We start from the raw sequence: 8,233 nt of genomic DNA, 5'->3' as shown, positions 1-8,233 counted from the left end.
TGCTCCATCCATATTGTTAACCAACCAAGTCATATTGTGGCGTAAGAATCAGCTAATTCCCCCCAAAAATGTTATAACACAATTCAACAATTTTTCTACCCCTCCAGTACGTGCTCATTTCCATTGTTAGTTAATTAATAATTGAGTCAACCAATTACAAACAGTTGGAAATCAATTGTGGACACAAACTAATTTTCGCGCAAAAGTGTCATTTAAAAAGTTGTAGATTGAACTGACCTGCAACTGTGCTCGGATTGAGCTGGTTGAAATGTGCTCAAACGAGGGAGTACAAGCACACGATGGTCACGTATCAAGCTATATAGGAAGCCAGGCCAGCCTATGGTGGGTGGGGAAATCTGAGCCATGAGTGCACAAGACATTTAAGTGTGCATACAAGTCACACAGACCCCTCTGAATAGAATGTGCTCAGCCCGCCTAGTGTGATCGATAACACGTATTTCTAGTCAGAGAAAGAATGTTTCTTTATTGGTAATTAATAAGTTTGTCCTATACATGAAATGTATGTTGTAGCCCTGATGAAACATAAACAGACCGCGTTTGGTCGATGTGGTTGCGTTTTATTTCGGTTTATAGGCTACATAATTGATTGACTGTTGTTGGAGTATTGCTTTCGTTGACTGAAGATAGGTTATTGGCCCAACGAGCAACAGACAGACATTTAGCACACACATGGTTAGTTTAGTGCTCTGCTGCGTAGGCTAGTTGTATGTAGTTGAACTCTAGTCTAACGCAGGGCTGGGCAACTCCAGTTCTCGGGAGCCTGATTGGTGTCACACTTTTGGCCCCTGGTCTAATGCCATGGTGATGGAAGACAGAAGCTATACATTATTATAAACTGGGTGCTGATTGGCTGACAGCCATGGTATATCAGACTGTATACCACTGGTATGACAAAACATTTATTTTTACTGCTATTTTTACGTTGGTAACCAGTTTATAATAGCAATCTGGATACCACGGCTAAGGGTGGTATCCAGGCACTCCACATTGCGTTGTGCATAAGAACAGCCCTTAGCTGTGGTATATTGGCCATATACCACAACCCCTCATGCCTTATTGCTTAAATAGACCTAAATACATTTGTAATGTTCATATCCATTCCTCTTGTCAACACTATCCTAGAACAAATAGCAGAACTCTCAGAACCCCCCACCTTCCTCTTAGGTTGCTTTCCCCTCCCCATAATTTGTTCTCCTTGTGAGAAACTTTCCCACTCCCTCCTCTTCCCAGCTAGTCCCATTTGGGTAGTCACCCTCAAATAACTGCTAGTAGGCCTATGTGTATAGCTTAACGTTTGTCTTTGAGGATGCCATCCCCTCACCCTTCATGCTCGTCACATGAACTCAGCGGATGAGGTTTGCAGGGTGGAGATGGACTACCATCCCTTGTGATGTCTGGCTAGTGGGTTTTTTCATAACATATTTACAGTGGATGTTTCTTTTCAGTTGAAAAGTCTGCTTTCACATTGTTTTCATGTTAATTCCCGTTTCTTGTCCATTAAGTGCCTCCTGACTATTGGGAATTCCAATAGGCCTACAGTATTTGAAAAGGGCACACCAGTCCAATGTGTGAGACCTGCGCGATAGAGAGCACCTTCACTATCCCTTAACAGAATGACAGTGGAGTGTGAAATCCTCATCTGTTCATTTTGATACATGACACACAGGCCAACCCCTCGTATAGACAGCGTCAAGGCCACGTTTCAATGTTTTGCTTCTTTGCTGACTGTTTGTACAGTCCTCCACTGACTCAGGTTTGTACTGTATAGGCTTGTGTTGTGGATAGCGACACTCACAGGTTTACATATTTTTGCCAGTGGGGCGAGTGTTGTGTCTGTGTGTGACATCCCACTGTAGGGAGAGGCAGATCATACACTCTCCTATTTGGTTGAAAAGATATAGCCACTTGCTTCGGCTATTTTTCCTAATTCCCACATTGGTGTGGGGAGGCTATCCTTCTAATTTACCAAAATGTGTTAGAGCCTAGCCATGCTGATGTTGCAACGTTTGGGATGCAAATGGTTGGATGTATATTAACTCTAAGTACAATGTATGCAAATTGAAAACACTAACAGGTCTCTCCTTCTGTCAATTCTAAAGTGCTGGAGATAAGAAAGCCATCTAGTGGTCAGGGAAGCCACTGACTAAAGTCCCTTAATTCTGGTCAGACACTGCCCTCTATTGGAGGCTAAAAGAGATCACACTGATGTCTCATGTCAAATTAAAATCTAGTCAGATTCTAGTGCATTCGGGAACGTATGCATCTCTGCAGCACTCCACCAATCAGGCCTTTATGACAGTGGCCAGAGGGAAGGCACATGACAGCCTGCTTTGAGTTTGCCAAAAGGCACCTAAAGGACTCTCAGACCATGATAAACAAGATTATCTGGGCTGATGAAACCAAGAGTGAAATCTTTGGCCTGAATGACAAATGTCACGTCTGGAGGAAACCTGGCACCATCATGGTGTTGGCAGCATCACGCTGTGGGGATGTTTTTTAGCGGCAGGGACTGGGAGACCCATTAAGGATCGAGGGAAAGATGAACGGAGAAAAGTACAGAGATCCTTGATGAAAACCTGCTCCAGAGTGCTCAGGACCTCAGACTGCGGCGAAGGTTCACCTTCCAACAGGACAACGACCCTAAGCACACAGCCAAGACGTGGCTTTGGGACAAGTTTCTGAATGTCATTGAGTGGCCCAGCCAAAGGCCGAACATGAACCCGATCGAACATCTCCGGAGAGACCTGAAAATAGCTGTGCAGCAACACTCCCCATCCAACCTGATAGAGCTTGAGAGGGTCGGCAGAAGAATCTCCCCAAATACAGGTGTGCCAAGCTTGTAGCGTCATACCCAAGAAGACTCTAGGCTGTAATAACTGCTAAGGTACTTCAACAAAGTACTGAGTAAAGGGTCTGAAGACTTACACTACCATTCAAAAGTTTGGGGTCACTTAGAAATGTCCTTGTTTTTTAAAAGAAAAACACATTTTTCTGTCAATTAAAATAACATCAAATTGATCAGAAAGAGTAGACATTGTTAATGTTGTAAATGACTATTGTAGCTGGAATCAGCTGATTTTTAATGGAATATCTAGTCGTACAGAGGCCCATTATCAGCAATCATCACTCCTGTGTTCCAATGGCACGTTGTGTTAGCTAATCCACGGTTATCCTTTTAAAAGGCTAATTGATCATTAGAAAACCCTTTTGCAATTATGCTAGCACAGCTGAAAACTGTTGTACTGATTAAAGAAGCAATCAAACTGGCATTCTTTAGACTAGTTGAGTGTCTGGAGCATCAGCATTTGTGGGTTTGAAAATTGGCCAAAAACAAATAACTTTCTTCTGAAACTCATCAGTTTATTCTTGTTCTGAGAAATGAAGGCTATTCCATGCGAGAAATTGCCAAGAAACTGAAGATCTTGTACAACGCTGTGTACTACTCCCTTCAAAGAACAGTGCACACTGGCCCTAACCAGAATAGAAAGAGGAGTGGGAGGCCCCGGTGCACAACTGAGCAAGAGGACAAGTACATTGGAGTGTCTAGTTTGAGAAACAGAGACGCCTCACAAGTCTTCAACTGGCAGCTTCATTAAATAGTACCCACAAAACATGTCTCAACATCAACAGTCAAGAGGCGACTCCAGGATGCTGGCTTTCTAGACAGAGTTCCTGTATTATTGGCCAGTCTGAGATATTGCTTTTTCCTTTGCAACTCTGCCTAGAAGGCCAGCATCCTGGAGTCACCTCTTCACTGTTGACATTGAGACTGGTGTTTTGCAGGTACTATTTAATGGAGCTGCTCTTTGAGGACTTGTCTGTTTCTCAAACTAGACACTAATATACTTGTCCTCCATTTTAGAATAAGGCCGTAAAAAGTCAAGTGGCCTGAAATACTTTCCTAATGCACTGTATAACCCCTAAACCATGCACTACCTTTATGGACATCAAAGGGATGGATTGGTTAGGCCTCAATATTGTAATCCAAGTGGATGGATTTTATCTATGTATTTTTCTTACAGGAAGAAGAGCGGGTTCCCCATGAGAGGAAGAGGTTGATGTCCCTGCCCAATAGGAAAGTATCAGATCTAGAAAACGTGTGGATTTGTACACAAACTGCTGAATAATGATTTGCTATGTTATATTGATGTCTAAATTAAGCAAAAAATAGCCTTTTTATCATTTTATTCAAGAACATTTAAAATTTCATAGGCGTCACAATAGCTCTTTCCACTGTTTTTACAGAACAATTTAATAAAATAAACAATAGAACAAATGATTAAGTTCACATTATTAATTTTGTGTGTTGACCTAATACAAGTTAGTGATTACTTTCAAACGGTGTCTTTTGTCTCCTGAATGAGAAGATCTGATGTTGATTCAAAACATTTGGTATGTAATTAATTCATATTACTTGTACAATAAAAAACTAAAAGGAGTGGCAAAAACCCTATTCCTCTTAAACATTTTAGAAACACACTTTAGCTGCCTTTAATGTTTAGATTTATGTTGGAAAATAACATTCAGCAGTAAAAAAAAAAAAAAAACAGGGTTAGAAGTTTTTGTGTGTGGTTTTTTAAACTTGGACAGGATATGGACGGTATTCATTTAAACAAGGCATAAAAAATGGATATGAACGTGACAACCCCTTGGAACAGCTTCATTACGTCAAATGTAAGCCCACAATGAACTATAAATGATATCTTTTAATATAAAAAAAACTTGGTAAAAAATACTTATTTTAAACTGTACAGTCACCAAGTACACAGAATGATCACAACTTCAAACAGTTCTTCATTTGGCGTCTCCAGCAGCTTCAACCTTCGCCTAGAAATGGGAGGGAAATGGACTTATTTCAGACCTACAAAAATAATTAAAACAAAAACAAAACGTTTGTATGCCATAAGAAAGTTACTGTTGAGCAGTTATTTTCAAGAGAATAGAAAATAAGAAACAAACTAAATACGTATATTTAAGTGCATCTAACCCCATAGGCCTACTGTATTGTTGTTGTGAATATAACCCCCCCCCCCAAGATGAGTTATTTACATGCACTAATTTATGCCAGCAGGGCAGAAAGCAAATAGATTACATAGCGTCCAGAGGTTCTATGTAATAACAGCTTAATAACAATTTCCACAGAACTGCTTGGTTAATATCATTCCACAATTCACACATAATTGAGTTGAGCGCCCATTAAATAAGTAATGCATGTAGAGGTGGACTGAATGAATCACATCCCCATTAAGGGACACTGTGGTTTATTTGTGGTAAGGGTGACTGATGGATTGCAGATAAAGTAATGTACAGCCTAAAGCGAAACCAAATCTAAACCCTAATGGGGGAGAAGAATCACATTGAATAGATAGCAAACAGATTCTTTCAGGACACAAACCTCAGCCTTGGCATCACCGTTCTCCGCTGCCTTCTTTCCTTTGACTGGCTTCTGAAGAAGAAAAAACATGTTTGCCACTGTTGACTATTGAAAGAGTAAGTGGATTCTCTCCCCTCTCACTTCCTTCAAGATGTTATGCATCTTGTCAAATGCTCAGCAGTGACAAATATTTGAGATAATTTTTTCTGATGCTTTCCCTCATGTGGCTGTTAAACAATATAATAAATAGGACAACTTCTGAGTTGATGCCAAAGGTCATGAATCAATAAGGCTTAGGCTAAGAGTTAACACAACCGCTAATAAACTCTAGATGCGAAAACAGCACATTGAAGAACTCCAAGTTTAACTTTATTAAAAGACAGATTAAACAAATATTTAACATACTTTGGGTGCTGCCGCTTTTTTGGGTTTGGCCGCCGGCTTTGGCGCAGGTCTCTGCAAAAAAATAAATAAGACGGTAATTAGTGTAAGTAAGACATAAGTTTGCAATAAAAAAATAAATGTACAGATCCTAAAGTATCCTATGTCAATGGTACTACTTACAGATGACAAACGTGCTGAACGTCTTGCAGGCTAAAAAAGAAACACATGTTACATATCTAGCAATGACTCAGTTACTACTATAACGATCCCACTTTAAACAAACTACAACTTTTAATGAATAAAGATGATATAGATGTATCCGCAAATTACAATTCATAAGCAAATGTCATGCTTTATAAAGGGGTTCAAAGATGTAATGGCACATTTGACAAAGCACCAACCTTTCATATCACCCTTCATGTATATAAGTGTTAACAAATGATCCGTGAAGCATTTATGTAGACCTAATTGCTGAAGACTTTACGAACATCCTATACAGCATTTATAAGTTGTAGTTCAGTTAAAGTGTAAAAATTATAACGAATACACAAGCTAACAGTTTAGAATTAATATTGTGAATATTTGTATGCATACCTCATCTCCCTTGGTAGCACTCTGAAAACAAGAAAAAGCAGAAGGAAAATCTTTAGAAACTGTGAGGAAATTAATTCAGAAAGCAAATTTGAAATATGCTGAATAATAAATAAATGTAGCTAATGTATCATGGTACAGCATAGGTCCTTTTCAAAAAGTAAGAACTGGAGCAGGTGTTATGTCCATTGTTGCCCTCTCTTATTCTATGGAGGGCCCCTTTGATCAAAATGAAGCATCACATTCCCAGAGAACATGCTGGGCTTTTGTATAATGTATATTTTGCATAACGGATTACATACACCACGGTGGGCGAGAGAGCCATACATTTTTTATGACCTACATTTCCGCTGTTCTTGGCTACTTCTGACTTCGAAGGAATTCCCGCGCATATTCAAATTCAAATCTGTCCTGTCACAACAGTCGGGCGCGCTTGGCACTTCCTTTGTTTTGCGTCAATTCGCGCTCGACAGCCGTCAACAAGATGAAGTTCGCGCTCAATAAATCTACCTAGCAACATTATTTCGACGAAGTTAATGCGGCTAAAGATGCAGTGATGTGTTTAATTTTGAAAATATTGTTTTTATAACTTTGAGGTTCAACGATAAACCCAATAGAAAAGGTCATTGAAAAGCACCCGCGCATATGCTGCTTGTGCATTCACATTAGAGATGCTAACTAATGTTGGCTATGCAAAGATGGCAGCCTGACGTTGAAATTTGCAGTGCCAGGGTAAATGGACTGAAGTTAACGTTAAAAACACCAGCTAATGTTAGTTGGGGGGGGGGAATGCATTAGCAAGGAATTAGTATTAGCTGGTAAAGTAGAGGATTCATATGATTGCATTTAAGCGTTGCGTCGGGTGCAAACTATTGAAAAACGGCCAAGCATCTTTTCCCACCTATTTTTGTGGCTCACTGATTCAAGCCTGCCTCAAAATGACTAGAAAACTAGACACCGAGATGCTCACAGGCAGCACATTGAACTACACATATTAATAGTTAAATCGTTTACATGGATGAAATATCTCAGTTGAGCCCCGCGAGCTTCTGCACAACTTCCAAGAAGCACCAAGCGCGTGATGCACAAATCGTACTTAGCTTTTGAGTGCATGGACTAGTCATAGGTATGCTCAATGTAGGACGAATAATCTTAATAAATATGGTTCATATCTTTACACCTTATTTCTTATGTAATTGTATTTTTTTTAAAGGAATATATTTATGACTGCGTTGAGAGGATGGCCCATTTTGCCGCCATTTCTAAACGACGACATACAGTACTGATGAAGAGACCAAATGCAATTTAAAAACGGCAAGATGCAAGCAAAAAAATAATAATACAAATATATTTGTTAGCCGTAAAATTAAGGATTCCTTACCTTTCTTTTAGGCATATTGATGATTGTTCGGGAATTGCAACACAATTTTTTTTTTTTATGTGAGTTGTTGGCTATCTCACTAAGCTCTTCTAGCCACGTTAGCAATGCAACAATGGTGAATGTAAAATAATGACCGAATGTAAAATATAAGATAGAAACCGGTTTGAACCAGTTTTTATATTTTAAGTCATACATTGGATGAAGACAAATCACGTGCTTGTGGGCGTCTCCATTTTCTTAAAGAGATAGTGCATGATAAATACCACGGCTGTAACAAGGTGGCGTGGTTTCTGCAGCAAAGACTGTACAGTATAGGGAGAAACTGCTTCTCCAATCAAAATCCCCGATCACGCTTGTAGGCGATGTCATGGAGACGTTGGCTTGCTAAACTCATGCGCAGAAACACAATCTTGTCTCAGGTTTGTCTCGCGCCGAACTGCGCATTTACAGGCCATCAAATCAAATGAAAACGTGTCAATTGA

At 39.7% G+C, this 8,233-nt stretch overlaps 1 long non-coding RNA gene across 2 annotated transcripts; it reads right to left on the bottom strand.

Moving 5' to 3' along the window:
• Positions 1 to 4,191: 4,191 nt before the first annotated feature.
• On the bottom strand, positions 4,192 to 7,970 carry LOC139366345 (uncharacterized). 2 transcript variants are annotated; one of them, XR_011626748.1, is made up of 6 exons: positions 7,752 to 7,970; positions 6,374 to 6,394; positions 5,960 to 5,989; positions 5,801 to 5,851; positions 5,417 to 5,467; positions 4,192 to 4,848 (listed from the first exon to the last, which is right to left on the bottom strand). It is a non-coding gene; the product is annotated as an uncharacterized lncRNA (long non-coding RNA). The 2 variants fall into 2 exon arrangements; XR_011626747.1 differs by lacking the exons at positions 6,374 to 6,394; positions 7,752 to 7,970 and having other exon boundaries at positions 5,960 to 6,156.
• Positions 7,971 to 8,233: the final 263 nt, after the last annotated feature.

This window comes from Oncorhynchus clarkii, chromosome 2 (genome assembly GCF_045791955.1).
Source record: "Oncorhynchus clarkii lewisi isolate Uvic-CL-2024 chromosome 2, UVic_Ocla_1.0, whole genome shotgun sequence".
NCBI lineage: Eukaryota > Metazoa > Chordata > Actinopteri > Salmoniformes > Salmonidae > Oncorhynchus > Oncorhynchus clarkii.
Note: the sequence above shows the minus strand (reverse complement) of the source record. Positions and strands in the feature narration are given on the sequence as shown.